The sequence below is a fragment of the Mus musculus genome, chromosome 1 (assembly GCF_000001635.26).
Source record: "Mus musculus strain C57BL/6J chromosome 1, GRCm38.p6 C57BL/6J".
Classification (NCBI taxonomy): domain Eukaryota; kingdom Metazoa; phylum Chordata; class Mammalia; order Rodentia; family Muridae; genus Mus; species Mus musculus.
The window spans coordinates 72,915,803-72,939,017 of NC_000067.6; the positions used below are offsets into that span (position 1 = coordinate 72,915,803).

The following is a 23,215-nucleotide window of genomic DNA, read 5'->3' on the forward strand; positions in this document are numbered from 1 at the left end:
AAGTATGAAAACTAGCCAGAACACTGAGTGATGGAAGGTTCATTGCCTTCCCATTCTCTCTTCAACCTAGCTCATATCTCAACCCTTGCTGTCCCCTTTCTTAGACCCTCACTTGTTGAAGTTTGGTCTGTTGCCATGTATTGTAATGCTCAATTCTGTACCTGAAAGTCTAGGCCTATGAGTGTCTTCTCAGGTTTACAAGCTTTAGTTGTGCAAACTTGGTTCCTTAATTAAAAACTATTGGTCAAATAAAATTGTCTACAACCAATTACTGGAGGGATTAGGGGTAGGTAGGTTTTGAGTTACTGGGTTGGGGGTGGAGAAGTAAGAGGAAGGAGGAAGAACTAGAGGAGTAGAGGAGGCCATCTTGAGAGGAGATGGACCATGAGCACATGGCCAAGAGAAACAGCAAGTATTTGGGGTACACTGCTGGGGAGGTATCCATGCCAGCAGTTAGAAAAGCAGATTAGGGGTTACCCTCCAGTAATTGTCAAAGCCACATAAAATAACCATAGTCTGAGTCTCATTTATTTGTAAGCTAGTCAGGGATACATTTAAATTAGTTCTACAACATTTGCTGGTCCCTAAACTTTCATAGAAGAACAGATGAACCCACCCTGTGACCCATGGGTAGCTGCTACTTGGCTGGCTGGGATTAGAGACAGGCTGCCATGTGGTTGACCTCTTCATGGGGCTGAGGATTCAGGAGGATCAAGGCCATGGGCTTGGCAGATGAATGGAAATGGAGTCATACAAATGAAGATGGACTCACGCCTTCACCCACGGCTCACTTGTGGCCTTGGGCAGTACCTCTGAAGGTTGGTTTTATCATCTTGAATGAACATAGTAGTCTCTGTCCCTTATGATTGCCAGGAGGAATAACCTAGGGTAGAGGTATAAAGTGTTGAAGGATGCTGTGACTGTGGCTGATAACTATGGTAGAAGCAAGAACTGACAGCTTTCCTATCCTTGAGCCACACCTTAGAGTGGTGTTTGTCAACTGTTTTTCATTGCTACTCCCATGAAGAGTCTTTGTAGATACCGTCTCCTCTTCCTCTAGTATTCCATTTCTGAGTCGTGACACTCCAGAGACCCAAAGCCATTGTAATTCCTCAGATTTTTAAACATGAATGAATGAATGAATGAATGAATTTATTTTATCCTCTGTGTGGTTAGTGTCAACTGTCAACTTGAAAGAATCTAGAATCGTCAGTTAGACAGGCCTCTGGGCCTGCCTGTGGGGGATTATCTTAATTGAGGTAGACGCTCTTTCCACTGTGGGTGGTAGCATTCCCTGACTGCATCCCGAACTGTAAAAAATGGGCAAAGTGAGGCAAGCACTAGTTAGTTGAGCTGCTTTTCATCAGAGCATTTATCAGGGCGCTGGAAAGAGAAACCAAGTTCCTGGTTCACAGCAGCCTTGCCCCATTGGGAATTGAGTAGTGGGAGGCCATGCTCACTGGGGAACCTGCAGGTGATTTTGGTTAGACAGAGTGGCAATAAGCCCTAGTATAGCTCTGCTTGGCAGAGAAGAAAGGCCAAAGAAATTGAATGCTGGTCTAATAATGGGGATCCACTGGCCACAAGGACAGGTTATTTCATTATCCCTGCTGAAGGTTCATTTTAGAATAGCTCTCACTATCAAGAGAACCATGGGCTAGAGCCTTTTCTTCTCTTTGTGTCTGAGCCTGTGAGGTTGGCTGCATGGGCTGCTCTACCTGGGACAGGAAGACAGGATGGACTCAGGAAAGTGAGGCCAGTTTGAGTGGGAGGGAGAGGAGGGTAACCCATGGAGAGAGGCATTAATGATGCAGGGATAGGTGTCTGCGGCCATGTGAGACCTCAAGTGACTTGGTGGTGGGGGGGGGCAAGGCTGCTTCATTGTTAACTTGATTGGATTAAGAAACACCCATTGAACCCCACCTTTCAGTGTCTCTGTGAGGTTGTCTCTAGAAGGACTTAGCTGATGGGGAAAGACCTTCCCAGAGTATGGATGGTGGCAGCCTGTGGACTGGGTGTCCCAGACTTTACAAAAGAGGAAAAAAAAGAATTCCTGCTAATGTCAGACATTCCCCCTTTTTTTCTGCTTCCAGTTTATTGAGATATGAGTAGGCAGCTGCCATATACTCTCACTACCAGAGAGCTACTCACTGCCATGCCTTTCCTGTCACAATGAATGGTACCTTCTCCAACCATGAGCCATGGCTCATCCTTCCTCCCTGAAGTTGTTTCTCATCCGGTATTTGAACACAGAGACTGGAGCAGTAACTAAAGTTGTGGGCCATGCTGCACACATGATGAAGGAGAACCCATGCACAGTCTACTGTGGGAAGGTTCCCCCCAGGGATGCAGTATGTGATTCTGCACAGATGGTCCTTGTGAAAGAGTAGGACGGCCATCTTCCCAGTTCATTACAAAGTAGTCAAACAAGCCATTCTTGTTTGGTTTTTCCTACTTCTTCAATAATGATTTGTATGTCACCACAGCTTGGTGTGTTAGGTTAGTGGTAGCTAAGGAGTAGGAGAGAGAGAGAGAGAGAGAGAGAGAGAGAGAGAGAGAGAGAGAGAGAGAGACTGACTTGGGGTGACCAGAGGGTGGACCCTGGTAAAGCCTGCAGCAGAGTGTATTGTAAAGACTCATATAAAGAAGAATTCATGTCATTATTTCGTTTGGTTTTGTTGAGACATCTTACTTGGTCGCTCAGGATGGCCTGGGATTTATAGTAATCCTCCTTCTGTATTGGGATTATGGGTATATAACTCCACTCAGGGCTAAAAACAACATTTGATTAAGTCCTGAACATTCCTACCTAGGCCTGAGAGGGGATACGGAATCTGGGGAGGACTCTTGGGTGACAGTCCTTTTAGCTGAAGCTTGTAGGTTGCAAGGCAAAAAAGTGCTTAGATTTCTGTCATTGGTTGTTATTTAGCTTCCAGATGTATCATTTTATTTTATTTTATTTTGTTTTGTTTTTTTTTTTTTGTTGTTGTTGTTTTTTTCGAGACAGGGTTTCTCTGTATATAGCCCTGGCTGTCCTGGAACTCATGTCATTTTTGTAGACCAGGCTGGCCTTGAACTCTGAAATCTGCCTGCCTCTGCCTCCCAAGTGCTGGGATTAAAGGCGTGTGCCACATGCCTGGCTCAGATGTATCTTTTTTTTTTTTTAATTTTTTATTAGGTATTTTCCTCATTTACATTTCCTTTTTTTCCTTTTTTAATATTTTTATTAGGTACTTTCCTCATTTACATTTCCGATGCTATCCCAAAAGTCCCCCATTCTCTCCCCCCCCCCACTCCCCTACCCACACACTCCCACTTTTTGGCCCTGGCGTTCCCCTGTACTGGGGCATATAAAGTTTGCATGACCAATGGGGCTCTCTTTCCAGTGATGGCCAACTAGGCCATCTTTTGATACATATGCACCTAGAGACAAGAGCTCCGGGGTACTGGTTAGTTCATATTGTTGTTCCACCTATAGGATTGCAGATCCCTTTAGCTCATTGGGTACTTTCTCTAGCTCCTCTATTGGGGGCCCTGTGATCCATCCAATAGCTGACTGTGAGCATCCACTTCTGTGTTTGCTAGGCCCCGGCATTAATTTCATAAATTCATTCTTTTTAATAGCTGAGTAGTACTCCATTGTGTAAATGTACCACATTTTCTGTATCCATTCCTCTGTAGAGGGGCATCTGGGTTCTTTCCAGCTTCTGGCTATTATAAATAAGGCTGCTATGAACATAGTGGAGCATGTGTCCTTTTTAACGGTTGGAACATCTTCTGGACATATGCCCAGGAGAGGTATTGGGGGATACTCCCGTAGTACTATGTCCAATTTTCTGAGGAACGGCCAGACTGATTTCCAGAGTGGTTGTACAAGCTTGCAATCCCACCAACAATGGAGGAGTGTTCCTCTTTCTCCACATTCTCGCCAGCATCTGCTGTCATCTGAATTTTTGATCTTAGCCATTCTGACTGGTGTGAGATGGAATCTCAGTGTTGTTTTGATTTGCATTTCCCTGATGATTAAGGATGCTGAACATTTTTTCAGGTGCTTCTCAGCCATTCAGTATTCCTCAGGTGAGAATTCTTTGTTTAGCTCTGAGCCCCATTTTTAATGGGGTTATTTGATTTTTCTGAAGTCCACCTTCTTGAGTTCTTTATATATATTGGATATTAGTCCCCTATCTGATTTAAGATATGTAAAGATCCTCTCTCAATCTGTTGGTGGCCTTTTTGTCTTATTGATGGTGTCTTTTGCCTTACAGAAGCTCTGCAGTTTTATGAGGTTCCATTTGTCAATTCTCGATCTTACAGCACAAGCCATTGCTGTTCTATTCAGGAATTTTTCTCCTGTGCCCATATCTTTGAGGCTTTTCCCCACTTTCTCCTCTATAAGTTTCAGTGTCTCTGGTTTTATGTGGAGTTCCTTGATCCACTTAGATTTGACCTTAGTACAAGGAGATAGGAATGGATCAATTCACATTCTTCTACATGATAACCACCAGTTGTGTCAGCACCATTTGTTGAAAATGCTGTCTATTTTCCACTGGATGGTTTTAGCTCCCTTGTCAAAGATCAAGTGACCATAGGTGTATGGGTTCATTTCTGGGTCTTCAGTTCTATTCCACTGGTCTACTTGTCTGTTGCCATACCAGTACCTTGCAGATTTTATCACAATTGCTCTGTAATACAGCTTTAGGTCAGGCATGGTGATTCCACCATTGGTTCTTCTATCCTTGAGAAGAGTGTTTGCTATCCTAGGTTTTTTGTTATTCCAGATGAATTTGCAGATTGCTCTTTCTATTTCGTTGAAGAATTGAATTGGAATTTTGATGGGGATTGCATTAAATCTGTAGATTGCTTTTGGCAAGATAGCCATTTTCACTATATTGATCCTGCCAATCCATGAGCATGGGAGATCTTTCCATCTTCTGAGATCTTCTTTAATTTCTTTCTTCAGAGACTTGAAGTTCTTATCATACAGATCTTTCACTTCCTTAGTTAGAGTCATGCCAAGGTATTTTATATTATTTGTCACTATTGAGAAGGGTGTTGTTTCCCTAATTTCTTTCTCAGCCTGTTTATTCTTTGTGTAGAGAAAGGCCATTGACTTGTTTGAGTTTATTTTATTTATTTATTTATTTATTTATTTATTTTTTTGTTTTGTTTTCCAGGCTGTGGGGGCACACACCTTTAATCCCAGCACTTGGGAGGCAGAGGCAGGCCGATTTCTGAGTTCAAGGCCAGCCTCGTCTACAGAGTGAGTTCCAGGGCAGCCACAGCTACACAGAGACACCCTGTCTCAAAAAACAAACAAACAAACAAAAATGACTTTTATTTAACTTATTCACTTTAGGTAACAGATCATTGTTTGATGGAATCTCAGAGTTGTTTTCATTTACATTTCCATAATGACTAAGGAGCTGAAACATTTCTTTTATTGCTTCTTTGTTATTTGAGATTCCTCTGTTGAGAATTCTCTGTTTAGCTCTGTGCCCTAATTATTTGAATTAGGTTATTTCAGTTGTTGGAATCTAACTCCTTGAGTTCTCTGTAAATTTTGGACACTAGCTTTGAGTTAATTTTATATCCAGCTACTTCACTGAAGCTGTTTATGAAGTTTAGGAGTTCTCTGGTTGAATTTTAGGGTCACTTATATATACTATCATATCATCTGCAAAAAGTGGTATTTTGACTTCTTCCTTTCCAATTTGTATCCCCTTGACCTCTTTTTGTTGTCAAATTGCTCTGGCTAGGACTTCAAGTACTATGTTGAATAGGTATGGAAAAAGTGGGCAGCCTTGTCTAATCCCTGATTTTAGTGGGATTCCTTCTAGCTTCTCACCATTTACTTTGATGTTGGCTACTGGTTTGCTGTAGATTGCTTTTATCATGTTTAGGTATGGACCTTGAATTCCTGATCTTTCCAAGACTTTTATCATGAATGGGTGTTGGATTTTGTCAAATGCTTTCTCCACATCTAACGAGATGATCATGTGGTTTTTGTCTTTGAGTTTGTTTATATAACGGATTACGTTGATGGATTTCCGTATATTAAACCACCCCTGCATCCCTGGAATAAAACCGACTTGGTCAGGATGGATGACTGTTTTGATGTGTTCTTGGATTCGGTTAGCCAGAATTTTATTGAGTGTTTTTGCATTGATATTCATAAGGGAAATTGTTCTGAAGTTCTCTATCTTTGTTGGGTCTTTCTGTGGTTTAGGTATCAGAGTAATTGTGGCTTCATAGAATGAGTTGGGTAGAGTACCTTCTGCTTCAATTTTGTGGAATAGTTGGTGAAGAAGTGGAATTAGATCTTCTTTCAAGGTCTGATAGAACTCTGCACTAAACCCATCTGGTCCTGGGCTTTTTTTAGCTGGGAGACTATTAATGACTGCTTCTATTTCTTTAGAGGATATAGGACTATTTAGATAATTAACCTGATCCTGATTTAACTTTGTTACCTGGTATCTGTCTAGAATTTTGTCCATTTCATCCAGGTTTTCCAGTTTTGTTGAGTATAGCCTTTTGTAGAAGGATCTGATGTTGTTTTGGATTTCTCTAGGATCTGTTGTTGTGTCTCCCTTTTCATTTCTGATTTTGTTAATTAGGATGTTGTCCCTGTGCCCTCTAGTGAGTCTGGCTAAGGGTTTATCAATCTTGTTGATTTTCTCAAAGAATAAGCTCCTCCTCTGGTTGATCCTTTGAATAGTTCTTCTTGTTTCCACTTGGTTGATTTCGCCCCTGAGTTTGATTATTTCCTGCCTTCTACTCATCTTAGGTGAATTTGCTTCCTTTTTTTCTAGAGCTTTTAGGTGTGTTGTCAAGCTGCTAGTGTGTGCTCTCTCTAGTTTCTTTTGGAGGCACTCAGTACTATGAGTTTCCCTCTTAGAAATGCTTTCATTGTGTCCCATAAGTTTGGGTATGTTCATTTTCATTAAACTCTAAAAAGTCTTTAATTTCTTTCTTTATTCCTTCCTTGACCAAGGTATCATTGAGAAGAGTGTTGCTCAGTTTCCACGTGAATGTTGGCTTTCTATTATTTATGTTGTTATTGAAGATCAGCCTTAGTACATAGTGATCTGATAGGATGCATGGAACAATTTCAATATTTTTGTATCTGTTGAGGCCTGTTTTGTGACCAATTATATGGTCAATTTTGGAGAAGGTACCATGAGGTGCTGAGAAGAAGGTATATCCTTTTGTTTTAGGATAAAATGTTCTGTAGATATCTGTTACATCCATTTGTTTCATAACTTCTGTTAGTTTCACTGTGTCCCTGTTTAGTTTCTGTTTCCACGATCTGTCCATTGGTGAAAGTGGTGTGTTGGAGTCTCCCACTATTATTGTGTGAGGTGCAATGTGTGCTTTGAGCTTTACTAAAGTTTCTTTAATGAATGTGGCTGCCCTTGCATTTGGAGCATATTCAGAATTGAGAGTTCCTCTTGGAAGATTTTACCTTTGATGAGTATGAAGTGTCCCTCCTTGTCTTTTTTTGATAACTTTGAGTTGGAAGTCGATTTTATTAGATATTAGAATGCTATTCCAGCTTGTTTCTTCATACCATTTGCTTGGAAAATTGTTTTTCAGCCTTTCATTCTGAGGTAGTGTCTGTCTTTTTCCCTGAGATGGGTTTCCTGTACTCAGCAAAATGTTGGGTTCTGTTTGTGTAGTCAGTCTTTTATTCTATGTCTTTTTATTGGAAATTGAGTCCATTGATATTAAGAGATATTAAGGAAACATAATTGTTGCTTTGTATTATTTTTGTTGTTAGAGTTGGTATTCTGTTCTTGTGGCTGTCTTCTTTTTGGTTTGTTGAAGGATTACTTTCTTGCTTTTTCTAGGGCGTGGTTTCTGTCTTTGTATTGGTTTTTTTCTGTTATTATCCTTTGAAGGGCTGGATTTGTGGAAAGATAATGTGTGAATTTGGTTTTGTCGTGGAATACTTTGGTTTCTCCATCTATGGTAATTGAGAGTTTGGCTGGGTATAGTAGCCTGGTCTGGCATTTGTGTTCTCTTAGTGTCTGTATGACATCTATCCAGCATCTTCTGGCTTTCATAGTCTCTGGTGAGAAGTCTGGTGAAATTCTAACAGGCCTGCCTTTATATGTTACTTGCCCTTTTTTCCTTACTGCTTTTAATATTCTATCTTTATTTAGTGCATTTGTTGTTCTGATTATTATGTGTCAGGAGGAATTTCTTTTCTGGTCCAGTCTATTTGGAGTTCTGTAGGCTTCTTGTATGTTCATGGGCATCTCTTTCTTTAGGTTTGAAAATTTTTCTTCTATTATTTTGTTGAAGATATTTGCTGGCCCTTTAAGTTGAAAATCTTCATTCTCATCTACTCCTATTATCCGTAGATAGGTTTGGTCTTCTCATTGTGTCCTGGATTTCCTGGATGTTTTGAGTTAGGATCTTTTTGCATTTTGCATTTTCTTTGATTGTTGTGCTGATGTTCTCCATGGCATCTTCTGCACCTGAGATTCTCTTCCATCTCTTTTATTCTATTTCTGATGTTAGCATCTATGGTTCCAGATTTCTTTCCTAGGGTTTCTATCTCCAGCGTTGCCTTACTTTGGGTTTTCTTTATTGTATCTACTTCCCTTTTTAGGTCTAGTATGGTTTTGTTCATTTCCATCACCTGTTTGGATGTGTTTTCCTGTTTTCCTTTAAGGACTTGTAACTCTTTAGCAGTGTTCTCCTGTATTTCTTTAAGTGAGTTATTAAAGTCCTTCTTGATGTCCTCTACCATCATCATGAGATATTCTTTTAAATCTGGGTCTAGCTTTTCGGTTGTGTTCGGGTGCCCAGGACTAGGTGGGGTGGGAGTGCTGCGTTCTGATGATGGTGAGTGGTCTTGGTTTCTGTTAGTAAGATCTTTACGTTTGCCTTTCACCATCTGGTATTCTCTGGAGTTAGTTGTTATAGTTGTCTCTGGTTAGAGCTTGTTCCTCAGGTGATTATGTTAGCCTCTATCAGCAGACACCTGGGAGACTAGCTCTCTCCCGAGTTTCAGTGGTCAGAGCATTCTCTGCAGGCAAGCTCTCCTCTTGCAGGGAAGGTGCCCAGATATCTGGCGTTCGGACCTTCCTTCTGGCAGAAGTTGTGTTCCACTCACCAGAGGTCCTAAGATCGAGTGGAGAGTCCTCTGGGGACCTTGGGCGTGTCCACTGACTCCTCACCCACAGTGTCTGGGTGTTGGCGCTGACCAGAATGGACTTGTCCAGATGTATAATTTTAAATAAAAATAAGTTTTCCCCCCTCAGGTTGACTCATCAATAGTGTTTAGGTCCTTTCTGGTTCTGATATCCTGTAGAATTTATTTGAGACATTCTTAAAAAAAATCATTATCATAACTATTCACTATTATTATTGTTGTTGCTGCTGTGGTAGTGGTAGTGGTAGTGTGTGCCATGAACCACATTGGAAGTCACATGAAAACCTTCAGGAATGGGCCCTTTTTTCCCCAGTGTCTTCCAGAGGTTACATTCGAATGGCCAGACTTGCATGTCATGTGTTTGTGGTTTTCCCTGCTGAGCCATGTCACTGGGCCTGTCTGAGGAGTTCTTCAGGCAGCCATGGTGCTGTGTGTGGAGGAGATTAGGATCGTGCAAGAAAGTGTTTACGTTTATGGTTCTTCCAGCAGCAGACACTTTGTGGGCTGTCCACAGCATCACTCATCTAGAAAAGCTCAAACATCTCACATTGTCAGGGTGTCAACACTGTTGATTCTCCTTTCTTCCCCACAATTTGCTGCCCTCTTAAGAGGCCTCTTTTGCCACAGTCCTCCCCGTGTGTGAGCCTCTACTGATCATGTGGCATCAGCTCTACCTTTGCAACCAGAGCAACCAGGAAATAATCCTCATGCCAAGTGGAAGGGTGTGAGGGAAGGCAATGGCTTGGCGAGGCTCCTGGAGCTTGACATGTAATGGAACTGTGAGGGGGAGTGACATTGAGAACCAGAGGTCATGGGGTTGGAGAGATGGCTCAGCATTAAGAGCACTAGCTGCAATTTGAGAGGTCCTGAGTTCAATTTCCAGCATCCACATGGTGGCTCATGACCATCTATAATGGGATCTGAGCCTCTCTTCTGGCATCTGGGTGAACATGTAGATAGACCACTCACATACATTAAAACAAAGCAACCAAACAACCAAGTAACCAAACAACCAGAAGTTGTTGCAGCCTCAACTCTGGTTTGACTTGTCTGATTATTTTAGTCAGCTGACAATCTGGGTGCCTTCATCAGAAAAAGGAGCAATTTCTATGAAAACCATCAAGGTTTTTCTTCTTCTTCTTCTTCTTCTTCTTCTTCTTCTTCTTCTTCTTCTTCTTCTTCTTCTTCTTCTTCTTCTTCTTCTTCTTCTTCTATTAATATGTGTAGTGGTCAGTTTTCTGCTGCTATCATAAAACAGCTGAGACTTGGTACTTTACAAACAACAATAACAACAACAACAACAACAAAAATGCTCCTTTATCTTGTAGTTCTAGAGACTGAAGAGTGTGACATGCTCATCTACATGGTTCTTTTGAAGATGTTCCTCCTACATCAAAATGTGGTGGCAGATGGTGGGGGACAGGAGGACATAGGAAGTCAAGGATTAGGGAGGGACCAGCATTGCTCTATACGTAACTACTTAGGGGACTAACCTGAGCTCTGAAAGAACTAGATTAACCCCTTCTTAGTGTGGCATCCCCAGTGACCTACTTACCTTCCAGAAGACTCCATCCTTAAAAATAGCAGCAGTTCAACACCACACCATTGGAGACCACACTTGTTGGGCCCTACTTGGCCTTGGTTTGGGCCCTGAAGACAAACCCAAGCCTGGCTCGATCTTCGAGAACAGTCATTCGCCTTCAATTGAGAATGACTCAACACAGCCTAGATGAAATCGTCTCTGTCCAGCCAGTGATGATGTCTAAAAGTTTCATAGGCCCCATGAAGTCACCCCCATATCCCCTGTCATCTCACACCACTCATACGTCATCTCACCCCTATCCCCACCTCCTTGCCCTGCCTATATAAGCAAATTGCTGCCACATTAAAGCAAGTTCCTGTTTCAACAAAGCACCCAGCCTGTTGTGGTTCTTCTCCGGTTGCCGACACTCACCATCCCGCTCAGCCCTGGAGAGAACCAGTGGGTCCAGGCTTCTCTCCTCATAGTGAAGTGTCAGCAAAGAGCAGACACATGCTTCCAGCATGTGAGCTTTTAGAAGCCAAAGCACATCTAAACATAGCAATATGCCACACCTTTTATGAAATTAGTTTAAAGAGTCAAGTCCTTGCCCCTATAGCAGGTATGTCTCATTTGCCAACCTCTCAGGGCTTGGAAAACACCACACCTTTCCAAATTGTGGTACCCATTGTTCAGTGGGGGTCCTTACTATAATGCTTCTCTATTGCTTTGTCTTCCCATCCACAACCCTGGGCCCATCTGCTTATCCATAGTCAGGAGGACAATTCCCCGTGGGAAGCTGGGTAAAGGAAGACCCTGGTAACTCAGTTACTGGAAGCTGACTCAGGAAGGGCTCTCCACAAAACTTAGAGGATGAGCACCAACTACTGATGGCGCCGGTCCATCCTTCTAATTACTATTTTAAAACTGTGAAAAAGAATTCTCCATGCTTCTCTCAGCACTATAGGTATCTGTCTCCCAAGAGAGATGTCTTACCTGCCCCCCCTCCCATTGACATTTGTGGTTCCATAACACGTCTTTGTCTTTGGGTTCTAAAGGCCACAGCAAGATTGTGTCAAAGCAAGCAGTGGCTTGTCCCACTAAGTCCTACAGGGCTGGATGCTTTCTTTTTTCCCATTCAGCCGTTGGTAGCTGATATCTTTATGGAGCCTGGAGAGTGAGAAAGGGTGGACTTCTCTCCATCTTGGTCCTTATAAGTTCATCCCAGTCTCATGGACTGTAGAAGAGGTACTGAATGGCAGGATGTGTGAGCCCTCCAGTCTAAGGCTGGAAGAGTTCTCTCCTCAGAGACCTTCTTCACAGTTTTGACGATCACCTCTCCAGCAGTCATTCTCTCAACAAAGCAATACCTGCCTCACCCAAGAACACCTTTCCCTTATTTAGGCAACATGCTCTTCTGCACATGTTACAGCCAAGGTCTATTTTGGCATCATACTATAGAGAATAGAAAGCTAGAAGGTGAGTTTTGGCAGAAACAATACACTAACCAACTCTAGCTAATAGTTAAATTTATAAGTTCCCAAGCCTTAAAGAAGGGTAAGACTGAAAAGAAAAATTTTTTTACGACTCCTTCAGTGCAACCTACTTGGAACATGCCCAGACCAGAGGAAGCAAGGTAGAGAGACTGTGGATGTTCAAGACACAGTATGGTATGGTTCTGGGACATGGGATCATCTATGAGTTTATTTTACAGAGGAAATTGGGACTTGAAGGACAGATCCATTAAGTATCGTCAAACACTAAGTGCTTTTGTTAGGAGTCACATTTGTATCTCTTGGCATCTAGGAAGAACTGACCATAATTTACCCGAGACAGAAAGATCCAGGAACTTTCATCGTTTATAATTTAACTTACGAGTCTGTACAGCTTCAGTTTTCATTGCTCTTATTTTATTTGGATCATAAAGACTGCCTTCTGTGTTGTATTTGGACATGGTCTTGAAGGAGCTCAAACCAGGTGACTTCAGTCTTCTCTTCCTGGCCATGAATCATATTGAAGGTTTTCAACATTCTGTCCATGAATTTGGCTTCATCTTAGAAGAAGCCTCCAAAGAAAGAATGTGTATAACATGGAGAAATGTGTGTGGGGTGAGATGAGGGAGAGGTGGCACTGTCCTGGAGAAAGTGTGGATCGTAGGGTAATGAGAACAGGAGGCAACACAAGAAAATTCCACTTGAGATGCAATCACCTACATCCCAAGATGCAATCACCCTCATCCTACCCTCAGTTTCATAAGAGATTCCAAATTCTTTGCCTTAGTGTGGTCGTTGGAAGTAGGGCAGGTGGTGTCTTTCCTGGTTACCAGACTTGAATTATACATTTCTTTTTGCATGGAGCATCCCTGGTGGATCTTCTGGCTCCATACTTATTTCCTTTGCCTCTGATTTTTTTTCTTTTTGGAAAAACAATACATCATCTTCTGTATCTTAGGTTAGCCTTAAACTTGTCATGTAGCCTAGGGTAACTTGGAACTTCTGATCCACACGTCTCTACCTCCCCAGTGCTGGGATTACAGGTATGCATCATCTTGTCTGGTTATATAGAGTTAGATATCAAACCCAGGGCTTTCTATAATATACTAGGCAAACACTCTACCAACTGAGCTACATCTCCAGGGCACCTCTGACTTTCCCATGTACATAAATATGAATAGGTACATATACATTTACACACTTACTCTCTTCTAATTTAAGCTGTGACGAGACTGAGTGGTGCCTATGGGTGGGGGACCTATCCAAAGGTACTGTGTAAAGGACAGTCAGGTGATATCAACCTTCTAGTCACCTGAGAAACCAGGAACCCAGTGGCTGCAGAGTTGGACATGGGATAACTGCAGAAGACACTGGTGAATTGCTCTCTTCTTCTTCTAATCTAATCTGAGGGAACAAAGAAGAGAGTGCTAAAGTCCTCCTGCCTTTGACTCCACTCCGAGGATTCTGTTAGGGGAGGGCAGGTGGGCAGACTCCTAAAGAAGGTGGTGTCAAGGTTGTTGAAACTCAGCCAACATGGCTACTACCCTCCTTCTCAGGACTTAAGAGTTACTTCATAATAGAACGAACCCCTGCCTTTTCTGGATCTGGGCCAGAGGACTATCTCCAAATTTGTCTGTGACTCCTGCTCTGTCACCTGTCCTCAGTGCCACAACAGTGTAGTGGCTGGGACTCAGGGGTAGGAGATACCTTCTCGTACCTGAGTTCTTGTTACAGGCTAATCATTCCAATGGCCAGGCTCTTCCCTGGCCTACAGATATTCTAAATGCCTGGTTTCCTGTACTTATGTGCTTAGTGATCTGAGCAAGGAGGCCAGATTTTTGATCCATTTGCAAAAACCATCTATTCTTGCTCAGGTCTGTAGCCCTTGGCTGCTGTTCCTGGGCTTGGCAGTAACTTTGGTAACTATGTGTGGCCAGTTGCAATGGCAACGATAGCTAATGTTTACGGAGCACTTGATAGGCATCAGGCGCTGTCTGAACAATCCCTGTGCTAACTCAGCCTTCAGCTCTGTTCCACAGGGGCAGTTATATATTAGCTATTTTGCAGATGAAGAGGCTGAAAGGCTCTTGCCCAAGGTCTCCTAAGCCAAGAGCGAGCAGAGACTGCTTCTGAATGTAAGCCAATAGGACTCCAGAGGCCACTCAACCCTGGAGCCCAAAGCTACTATTGTTCTGAGAGAGTGGGGAAAACTCAAGGGAACCTGACCCCAGTATCAGGAAAGGGGTTTGGAGGCCCTGCGGGTGTACCAGGCCACCATCTTGAAGCAGACACATGGCTCATCTGTGTGTTCCCAGTTATCAGTGTGAAGCCCAGCTCCAAGCACAGGAGGCTTGGTTGATTGGCTGTCTTATTGGGTTGGTAAGCACTTGTTACACAGAGTTCCTAGCATTCACAAAGGGATAGGAGGTCTAATGTACTCTATACAAAAGAAGCTGTCTGTGGAGGATGCTCAGCATGGAGCAGGGGTTCTGCCTACCCTTTCTTCCTTATATATTTTTATCATCCTCCTTTTCCAAACACACACATCACTATTCCTATTGTTCTGCCCAAGGGTGTTTCTCTCTGATGCTTAGTTCTAACTCACAGTAGATTCTTTCTTCCTCCACGCCTTGGAGTAGCTGGCTTCCTCAACTCATTCTTTGGGACTGTCAAACAATCATGGAGGAACTCCAAGATTTCAGGACAAAGGCTAGAATGTTTCTGTACACACAAATTATGAAAGAAGAAGAAGAAGAAAAAAAAGGAAAACCCTAGCCTGGGTTTTGAGAAGGTTCTCCTGCTGTTATGAATGATAAGAAGCATTCATATTCTTAGCCTTATAGGTTGGGCCAAAGAAGAATGTACAATGTTGGTAGGTAGACTTGTGAGCACAATGGAACCTTGAGAGCTGGTCAAATGACTGTCAACGTGGATGCTTAGTACATCTGGCTTTCTTTTTGCCTGTGCCAGCTTTCACCCCAAACTAGCTGGACTCCATCAAAGGGATCATGGCTGTAAGCAAAGCGACTCCTTTCCAATTTCAGCTGGCATGAGAGCAAACACATTGTCCTGGAGGCACACCCAGCTTGCCAACTCCAGATGATGGGAAGTGATGTCCAGGGCTCTAGCCTGGACAAGCAGGGCATTCTGGGTATTGACATGCAAATACCCAGGGTACAGCGTGTGTAGGAGGGCAGGGACATTGCCTCCAAGGTTAGGCATTCCCCATTAGATCCTCAATCTCTCTCTCTAAGGCAATGGCTTAAGGCAAGGAGAGCCTGGTATGGTGGAGCACACCAGTGATCGCAGCATTCAAGAGGTTTGAGGCAGGAGAATCTCAGAGGTTTAAGGTTATCCTTAGTTACATACTGAATTTGAGTTCAGCCTAGGCTATGGGAGACCCTGTCTCCAAAATAAAGGGTGGAGGGGGAGGGAGAGTGGGACAGGAGAGGAGAGTTCCAAGAAAAGAGAAGAGAAAGTGGGCCACAGTGGGAACCAGCTGCTAAGAAACAGTGCTGGCTCATGTTTCAGGGGGATGCTTGAGAATGGACTTGGCTAGACCTCAGATGAAGTCTTGGCTGCCCGGGGTGCCCATCAGAAAGTTGTCCCTTCCCTTTCCAGCTGCTACCATCCTGGGGGAGCTGTGTAGGCACACTCTGAGCCTCTTGCTCTATTCCTGCCTCACTGGTACCCAGCATCTTGGAGGCATTCTCTTGGCTTCTCAATGTCCTGTGTCCAGCTCATCCCTCATGTCTTTGTCAGCAGCCTCAAGGTGTGTTGTGCCCAGTAGACCAATGACATACAGTCCTGTGGGCACATTTGGTGACCTTCTCTTGGCCCAATGACCCAAGACAACTCCTGTAGTCTTGTTGCTGCCCCAAATATGGCTTTCAACACAGTTATCCAGTGAGCCTGCTCCAGTGAGGGCCAATCATTTTATCAACACCTTAATCTCAATGATGTCGTATAACTGTTGATTCTTGTCTGTGTCTCTGGAGGAGGAGGGGTAGAATGATAAAGGGTGGGGATTGGGGCCAAGGACTTCCACTTCATTGTCACAAGTTCTCTAGTGGGTCTTTTCATTGATAGTCCTTGTGGGCAGGGGTTGTAGTACAATGATAGAGTGCTTGCCTGGCATGCTCAAGGATCTGGGTTCCATCCCCAGCTCTGCCACATACAAAAATAGTTGAAATTGTAAAATCAAATCAAATCAAATCAAATCAAATCAAATCAAATCAATTCAGCTATAATTGGGAGTCTTCTACTGGAGCTGTACTCAAACGGCAGTGTGGTGAGAAGAGCAAGGAATCTCTGGGTAGATGGCCTGCACAGTCTGTAATGATACTCAGCTACCCTACCCACAATCCCTCAGCTGATGCTGGACATACCCAGCCACACCTGAGTGGAGACTGGAAATATAAGGCCTTGGGAGTTAGCATTAGGGAGCTAGATCAGCAGTCTTCAGTATGTGGGTTGAGACTCCTTTGGAGGTCAAATGACCCTTTCACAGGGGTTGTCTAAGACATAGATGTTTACATTATGATTCACAGCAGTATCAAAATTACAGTTATGAAGTAGCAACACCAATTTTATGGTGGGGGGGGGGCTCGCCACAATATGAGGAACTGTATTGAAGGGTCAAAGCATTAGAAAGGTTGAGAACCATTGAAATAGTTGGTCTTGGGCACTGATACTTTCAACTTTGGACCATTGTTTTCAGTGTCAGGAAGCCTAGAGTGGAAAGGTCATCCCTACCACTCAGTGGTGTGCTCCAAAGAGAGGACCGACTTCCGTAAAGCATCCTTTAGAGAAGTTGTTGACTACCAAGGCTAACGATACACAGTTAATCGATGAAGCAGATGCTCACACCCAGGCCAGCGTACTGTGTGATTGTTAATTGGCTACTAGGACCGACTTCCGTAAAGCATCCTTTAGAGAAGTTGTTGACTACCAAGGTTAACGATACACAGTTAATCGATGAAGCAGATGCTCACACCCAGGCCAGCGTACTGTGTGATTGTTAATTGGCTACTTGCTTTCTGGGCTTCTGGCCCTCCATGTGCACCTTGATGCCAGCGGTACTGGATAGGGTGATTGTTTAAATAAACCCTCCACAGAGAATGCCACGGTCATTACCGCAAATGGTCCCAGGGTTGTTTGGTCTTGCTCAATCCTGCCATGGAAGCTGAGATCAAGAGATGAAACTGAGTAATGCCTACCATTAAGGGGTCTTAATGGTTTTAGTGAAGATAGCATGGAGGCTTTCCATCATAAAGATCATGTCCAGAGGGGAATGAATGCTTTGTCTTAGTGTGTTAGTGAGTATGGGGATTGATGGTCTCAGAGATGTAATGTTCTATGAGGAGAGGACTGAGAGGCTAGAGAAGTGGGAAGAGGCTGTGGTCAGGGCTGAGCAGGGGGGCTGACAGTAAGCACTATGGCAGTAGGAAGAGGGTCTGCTCCCCTAGCCTCAGAACAATGGGAGACACAGCAGAGGACAAGGAGACATTAGCTGGGGCCATTGGAAATGGTTCAGTAAGAAAATGTGTCTGTCATTGAGCCTGCACATCTGAGTTTGATTCCCAGATTCACATAGCGAAAGGAGAGGGTCCACTTCTTTTTTTTTTTTCTGAAGTTAATTTTGTAATTATATTTATGCACAGAAAACTTAGTGTAGTGACGAGTTCTTTAGCCTTTGCTTTTCCAGCTTGGCAATGCGAGCCACAGACTTAGGACCCAGGGCGTTGCCTCCCCAGTGGCGGCAGATCTCATCATATCTGTCATTAGAATGGATCACAGGGCCCCCAATGGAGGAGCTAGAGAAAGTATCCCAGGAGCTAAAGAGATCTGCAACCCTGTAGGTGCAACATTATGAACTAACCAGTACCCCGGAGCTCTTGTCTCTAGCTGCATATGTATCAAAAGATGGCCTAGTTGGCCATCACTGGAAAGAGAGGCCCATTGGACAGGCAAACTTTATATGCCCCAGTACAGGGGAACGCCAGGGCCAAAAAAATGGGAATGGGTGGGTAGGGGAGTGGGGGGGGGATAGCATTGGAAATGTAATTGAGAAATAATAATAATAATAATAAAAGAAATGTAAATAAATTAAAAAAAAAAAAAAGAATTGGTCCTAATGGCTTCTACCAGCTTAGCCAGAGCACCCTTGTCTTCCAAATTAACCTGTGTGAAGGCAACAGTGGTGCATGTCTTCCTGTGGACCAGGTGCCCCAGCCTGGCCTTTCCCTTGATGATGTAGTAGGGCACCCACAGCTGGTAGGCAGGAAAACTACCAGCTCAATGGGGTCTACCCATGGGCAATCACAACCAGCTGAGCCTTCTTGTTCTCCACCAAGGTGTGACTGTATTGACTTCTGCTTGGAGGAAAGGTGGTCTCTTAGTTGGGGTGTCCCCTTTGCCAGCAGCTTTCTTCTCAGCATGGGTCAGTAGCCTTTGCTTCTTCTCTTGCTTTGTCTCTGGCCTGTACTTTTGTCCTGTGCACAGCACTTGAATGCATCATTGCTGTTCCTGTGCACCCTTCCACCATGGCCAAAAGCAAGGTTTGTTTTGTTCTGTTTTCCTAATCTTGCTTCAGGTATTTCTGACCCCCACCCCCGTTTCTGTCTGTCTCTTTCTCTCTCTGGCTTTGTCTCTCTGTCTCTCTATAGCTCTGTCTCTATCTCTCTTGTGTCTCTCCGTGTCTGTCTGGTCTGTCTCTCTGTCTCTCCCTCCACTATTTCTGCCTCTATCTCTAGTTTTCTATCTCTCCATCTCTCTATCTTTCCATCTCTATCTCTCTGTCTCTTTGTGGGTATACCTGGTCTGTCTCTCTGTCTGTCTGTCTCCCACTTATTTATTTACTTGATTTATTGTTTATTTTGGAGAAGGGGTGTGAGCAAATGTGCTGTGACACACATATAGAAGACAGAGAACAAACAAAGGACAAGTTATAGAAGCTGGTTCTCGTTTTGTTTTTTTTTTCTTTCTCTCTCCACAAGCTGAGCAAGATGGCCAAAGGAAAGAAGGTTAAGAAGAAGAAGAAGGTGGCCCCAGCCCCCACCATCATCAAGAAAAAGGAGGCCAAAAAGGTAGTCAATCCTCTGTTTGAGAAAAGGCCCAAGAACTTTGGCACTGGGCAAGCCACCTATCTCAAAAGAGATCTCACACACTTCATTAAATGGTCCTGCTACATCAGGCTGCAGCGGCAAAAAGCCATCTTCTATAAGTGGCTCAAAGTACTTCCTACCATTAACCAGTTCACCCAGGCCCTGGACAGGCGCCATGTGATGCTCTATAAGGAGAAAGATGATGATCAGGTAAAAATAGACTTGCTGCTCATTAGGCTCGCTAATGTGTGACTCAGACAGCACTGGACGTTGTTATACAAAGACCTGAGGAGGCAGAGGCAGCTTACAGGTTGTCCTTGGAGGGTAGCAACAGGCCCTGCCTGTTCTGGGCATTGTTCATTTCCTGCAAAGTCTGTGCAGTCAAGATTGTACCAGGACACTTTACTTGTGGGAGGTCACCATGGGAATGGACTTATCTATGTGGATCAAGGAACATGTAAATTTGTGTAATTTTGTAGGGTTTGGAGAGAATGGAAACAGCCATCCATGTGGCTGGACCACAGTGGAGGAAGAAGCATAGGAAGGTGATGAATGCAACCATCTCCGCATCCTAGGCTGCTGCATAATTACATCCATTTTGAATCCATCTTTTGCATTCATTCATCAAAACCAACACACATGGAGGACTGTAGGCTTGGAGCTCAGTGCTGCAAATTTGAAGGTGGTTAGGTTGTGACTTCAGTCCTCCAGGAATACTCAGGCAGATATGGAAGTCTTTTACATTTACTTATTTGTGTGTGTGTGTGTGTGTGTGTGTGTGTTGCGGGTGGGACATGGCCATACTAAGGCACATGCATGGAAATCAGAGGACAACCTGCAGGAGGTAATTTTCTTCTTCCGCCAGGTAGGTTCCAAGGATGGAATTCAGATTCTCAAACCTGGCAGGGACCTTGGTGAGCCATCTTGCTGGCTCTCGAGAAATTCTTAAACTGGGGTATACTACTGAGACTTCCCGTATCTGCAGGCAAGTGGACTCGAAGCTGTACGAATGTATAAAGCTCCTAGATTGATACGGGTCCTTGGACATGAAGAACTATCTCATTTCTAACCAAGTCTAAGAGTAGCAACTTTCCTGCTAAGAGAATTTGCAACGTTCTCCTAAGGGTCAGCGGAAGACACTGGGGGGTCTGAGACCTCAAAGCTCCTTCAGAGAAAGCTGTCTGGCTTCATAAACAGAGCCCTGCTGTTTGCATGGTATGTTATTATAGGAAGGAAGGTTGATTTGTTTATTTATTTATTTTTAGAGCAGGTTTCAAAACAAACGTTGACAGCTGGAGATGTCAAAGCCATCCACAGCCGGGAGGACCCGGATGGTGCTGAGCCACATCTGCCCAGCCTGCTTCCGAAAGCTGACAGATCTATTGATACAAAGCAGCCAGGTGCAGATTTGCATAGCACAGGGTGAAGTTAACGTTTTATAATTTGTTTCTTTTACTTTGGATTTTGAGACTGGGTCTCACTGTGTAGCTTGGCTCACCTGGAACTTGCTACATAAAACTTGTGACAATTCTCTTACATCTGCCTCCTTAGCAAAATAGATGCAGAATCTCCTTGGACTCTGCCTTTCTCATTAAATTTTCTCTTCTATTCCTCCCTACTCCCCAACCCCATCAAAAAGTTTGGAGTGAGACTTACAGGTTAAAGTTTTGTTACCAGACCCAGAAGACCTTGCTTGACAATTAGGGAGGCTTTGGCTCCCAGAGGCATAACACCAAGCCAGGAACCTCTTTCAGCTCTGTCTCTGCCAGTCTGTTCTGGTCTGAGCTGGTCAGGCTTACACAGGCTTTGTACAGGGGCCAAAGAGGGACTGGACAGCCTATTTCTTTGGGGCTGGTGGCTCCAACTCCAAATTAGGGGTGCAGTGAATGTCTTTCCAAGAAGGTAAGCTTGGGTTTTGTTTCTAGATGGACTCGGGTGTTTGAGGAGGAGAAAACCATTGTTTGTTTGTTTGTTTGCTTGTTTTTTTTTTTCAAAGCACACAGCAGGCTGGGCAAGCTGGTGAACTCTGGGAGCTAAAGAGATGAAGACAATTCAGGTTTGCGCTCAGCCCAGAGTCTCACCATTTTAAGATAAGAGGTAAGCCAATAATGTGACTGTGTTGCCAATACGGGTTCACTTTCCCCAGGGAGGCCAGCTGGATTTTCATCAGAGTCATGGGATATTTGGTCTCAGTGTTCTAAATATAGGCCGGGCTCTGGGGTGAGACAGCCCTGTGCTTGGCCGCTCATCTCTTCAGCAACACCTTCTTCTGTAGGTTCAGGTCTGTGGAGCAACATGAAGGCTGTTTCCAAAGGATGGCATCATATGATTGCTGGAGCCTCCAACTCACTACATAGTTAAAAATGACCTTCAGCTTCTAAGCCTCCTGGCTCCGCCTTTGTTGGGATTACAGGCAAGTGCTGCCATGTCTGGTTTCATGTGGTGCTGGGGATTTGAACCAGAGCTTCATGCACGTTAGTCAAGTGCTTTACCAACTCACCTATATTCTTGCCTCCTCTTTCTTTTTCTCTATTTCTTTATTGCTTCTTCTTCTTTTTTTTTTTAAGTGAGTCTTTAATTAAAGAGTGTATTCTACAATGAATTGTAATGTTTCAGTATCCAATGCTACTTTGTTTTTTCTTTGAAACCAGACTTTGTAGTCCAGTGGTGCAGACTGGTGTCAGATGCCCTATCTTCCCCCTTATTCTCCCGAGTGCAGAGATTATGGTCATGAGTGACCACACCTAGTCATTATGGAATAGTGTTCAAGAAGATAGCCTGAAACACTGAAAACTTTAAAAATAGGCTAAATTGAAAATGAGGGGCATGGGGAGCTAAGCCTGTTGGGGCAGTGAAAGCCCCTAAAGTCAGAGCAGGAACATCAGGAGTTCAAGGCCATCTTCAGCTACAAAGTGAGTTCAAGGCTAGCCTGAGATATTTGAAATACTATCTCAAAAAAAGTAAAGAAACTAATGAACAGTCAATAATCACGGGAAATCTAAATAAATCACAATATACCCTTACAACAGGATGCCGTCAACAGCTACGGAAGGCCATGCTGGAGAGGGTATACATAAATTCCAGGAGATGACAGAGAAAAGGACCCTGGAGCTATAGCCATCCAAACCCATTTTATCAGGCCTATTGTTACAGGGGACAGAGAACTAGAAGCCAAACTGGACTTAGTCCTGACTACAGTAGAGAGAAGTGTGGTTTGTAACCTAGGAACCAGAGTGGGAAGCAGCAGAGGGAAATGGGCAGGATTCTGTCTAATAACACTTGCCTGGGGACTGGGGAGATAATTCAGTGGGCAAAGTGCATCAGAACCTGAGCTTAAGTCCTTTGACCAAATGATTGCAGTCACAGGAGTCTGTGAATAGAGTGCTCCTCTGACGAGACAGAGACTCCCTGGATGCTTTGAGGACAGCCAGGTTGGCCTGTGCAGAAGAACAACAAAGATATCCTGTCTCAAACCAGGTGGGAGATGAGGACTGACATCCGAGGCCGAAGCATATGTGCGTCATCCTCCATCAGAGACACAGACACATATACTTCACCCTCCTCATACACTTGACTGGGTTCCTGCTGAAGTTGGCCATGGCAGTTGAATATCAAAAATGCTCTAGTACTTTGATTAACGATGAAGACTCCGGGCTTCTTTCTGAGCTGACTTAGACAGATTCTTGGTGGAGATGGGCCATATAGACCCAGCAAGGAGTGAGGCCAAGGTCAAGGTTTCTGGATTTACAGTATCTTGACTAAAGGGCGATGAAGGAGGGTGTCCTCGTCAAAACCTTCATGTGTTGTTTCTACAACGCCAAAGCAGGACAGATGTTGGTAGATACAATGTGCTCCTGATTATGTTAAAATATTTATAGACAGACATGTACAAACCAGGAGGGCCTTGCATTCATTTTTCTTTTATAATAAAAAATAC

The 23,215-nt window shown here is 43.7% G+C and overlaps 1 long non-coding RNA gene and 1 pseudogene across 1 annotated transcript; one reads left to right on the forward strand and one right to left on the reverse strand.

Annotated features, from left to right (window-relative positions):
- Positions 18,298 to 19,161, reverse strand: Gm9551 (predicted gene 9551; annotated as a pseudogene).
- Positions 21,062 to 23,194, forward strand: Gm51633. The gene is made up of 3 exons (XR_003947873.1): positions 21,062 to 21,180; positions 21,275 to 21,375; positions 21,554 to 23,194. It is a non-coding gene; the product is annotated as a predicted gene, 51633 (long non-coding RNA).
- The last annotated feature ends 21 nt before the right edge of the window (positions 23,195 to 23,215 follow it).